The sequence below is a fragment of the Nipponia nippon genome, unplaced genomic scaffold (genome assembly GCF_047370975.1).
Source record: "Nipponia nippon isolate SJK-2023a ecotype South Korea unplaced genomic scaffold, ASM4737097v1 scaffold_4, whole genome shotgun sequence".
Lineage (NCBI taxonomy): Eukaryota > Metazoa > Chordata > Aves > Pelecaniformes > Threskiornithidae > Nipponia > Nipponia nippon.
In genome coordinates this window covers 21,681,557-21,684,125 of record NW_028262358.1, presented here as the reverse complement: position 1 = coordinate 21,684,125, position 2,569 = coordinate 21,681,557, and the positions used below count along the sequence as shown (strand labels likewise).

Genomic DNA, 2,569 nt, shown 5'->3' with positions numbered 1-2,569 from the left:
TAAGTGAACATGCTTCAGGCGTTGCTGTTAAGTATGCAACTGCACTAAACTTGATAAGCTGGAGAAGCCCAGGAGGTGGGTCATGAAGAAAAAGTGAGCAATGGTTTTTGTATTACTCGTGGCTGAGTGCAGGCTCTGCTTCATTTCCACCACCAAAGGGCCAGATGAATTCTGCTATTCCACTGGTTTGGTTTGGTTTGCTTTGCATGGATTTCTACCCATTTTATATTTCCACTTTTTAAGGACAGTAAATTCATTTACCGGCAATGGTACGTGATAACAACAACATTGTAAGGAAATATCACAAAAGGATTTGTCAAAGGTTTGGTTTTTGAACCTGCCTCCCTGAGGATTTACATTGCAAAGGTATTTCCAAGAGCTACCGTCCTCCCATCAGAGAGCAGATACCTTGTGAGCTGTGTGTCAAGGCAGCTCGAGATGGGAGGTGCAAACGTCCCAGTGAGCCGTGGATACTCCTTATCTTGCATGGACAGTTGTTCAGCCCAGTGGGAGGGACCCTCAGGTCCACCTTCAGTTACTTCAACAAACAAGGCTACTTCTACCTCCCTGCCCCTACTGAGGAAAGCTGGCACCAGACCCAAACCAATTCCTCCTCTCTCCCGAGGCTGCTATGGATGACCTGCCAGTTGGGCTGACGGCCAAGATAAGTGGTAAGTGCCAGATTGCAACGCTCTCTCCTCAGGCAACAACCAGTGAACCCAGTGTAAAAAACGTGAGAAGCTTGGGGCTGGACTGGAGGTGGTTTGGGATTTTTTGACCCACAGAATAGGCAAGATTCTCTAAAAAGGGTGAAGACCTAGTATCAGGCAGGAGAGCCTGCAGCCTGTCTGGTATACCAGGAGAACCCTATTCCAGGTCACCCGTAGGACGTGGTAGGGAATAATGTAGGGAGGGGATGGGGGAAGAAATAGCTTGGAGAATCCTGCGTGTCTTTCAGGCAGGGAACACCACCAGGTGATAGCTGGAGAAGCTTGGGCTCATTCTTCTTTCCCGGACCTGCTGCTCCATCTGCTCCAGTAGGTTCCAAGCACTGCCAGTGCCGTGTCAGTTCTCGCAGCTGCGTTGGTGGTGTGCGAATCCCTCTCTTCAGAATATTTGTAATCAGCTACGATTTTGATGTGCTGCCAATATTTTTTCTTTCAGCAGTTCCTCCAGGAGTGAGGAAATAGTAAGTTTTCAATCATTTCTATTGTGGCAATACCTGAAGAGAAATTCACAGAAGAAAAACGAGGTACTTTACTGTGCTGATCGCTTTCTTCCTGCCAGATTTCAAAGCATGAGACAAATAATAAAGGTGTCGGAGCTTCTCAGAAGAGGTGGCAGGAACCTTTCACCGCATGAAGTGTTAGCCCAGCAACAGGGATCACGGCGCATTGCCTATCTCTATAAAGCCGACAGCTGTACTTGTCCCGTGTGGATTAAACAGACTAATTGAAGGTGATAAAGGAAATTCAACCCTAGGTAAATAAAATAAAGACGCAAAGCCCTCTAAGTCAAAACCCCTTTTGTGAGAAAAGTCATCTCTCACAATGGCGATCTTAGTCTTCCCCTCCTCCTGTCCCAAGGTGTCTGTGGCAAGACCTGGGAAGCTGCTGTGTTTCTGTGCCACCCTCCTGCCTGCAGATAAAGTTCACGGGAGCTGACAGCGCATCAGAATTTTATTAGCAATTTTCCATTGCATCATACCAGACAACCACCAACATGAAAACTGATGTTAGTTGTGCTGGTGTGACACGGGGTTTGTTCTAACCCAAAAGTATGTCTAAACCTATTCCATCAACACTTCTTGTCGTGTATGAGACATGTAATGATTAATGTAGAGAGACTTCATCAAGAAGGGCCATTCCACACCCTCATCCATGTATTATCAATTCCCACCTATGGAAAACATGTCCAGGCAAGACTCAACTACATTTGCTTGGTGAGATGTTTTCTCAGGAAAATAATGAGATTATTCATCCAGAGATTAGGGAGCTGACTTAACCTCTCCTTTGAAGGACAGACTCTTTAATGATGCAGCACTCTCCTGGCGATACCACACAGCTGTATTTTCCATGTTGGACTCAGACCTGAACCTTCTGGCTCAGGTGTATGAGTTGTACTAACTGCTTTCCACTAAGAAAGCAGAGCTGGAGGACACAAATAACTACTAAGGACTGTGTAGGTTGGAGTCCTGGGCTTTTTTAAAATAATTTTAATTCATTATTATGATTTTTTTCCTTAAACTGAATAATTAGGCATAATCACTGCTGCAGATGCATGAAAATACTTCTTACCAGGGAATAAGCTATATGTTGTGGAAATGCTTCAGTATTACAGTTGGTTTTTATTAGTTTGTTTGTTCTACTCTTTCAATTATACTGATGTAGGTAAAGCATTTTCATCTGGACGAAGGTTTTGGTCTTTGATAGCTACTTCACTGAAGCTGCTATTGCATGTTTGTAAATTCTGGTTTAGACATTTGTAAACATTTCTTTCCTGGATGCCATCAGTTAACTCAGCCGAAACCCTGTCATGGAGATATTTTTACAGCGAGAAGGTAGCTATT

General features: G+C 44.3%; 1 long non-coding RNA gene across 1 annotated transcript; it reads left to right on the top strand.

The window, feature by feature from the left end:
- Positions 1 to 581: 581 nt before the first annotated feature.
- Positions 582 to 1,498, top strand: LOC148053208 (uncharacterized). Its single transcript, XR_015708484.1, has 3 exons — positions 582 to 671; positions 1,165 to 1,189; positions 1,288 to 1,498. It is a non-coding gene; the product is annotated as an uncharacterized LOC148053208 (long non-coding RNA).
- Positions 1,499 to 2,569: the final 1,071 nt, after the last annotated feature.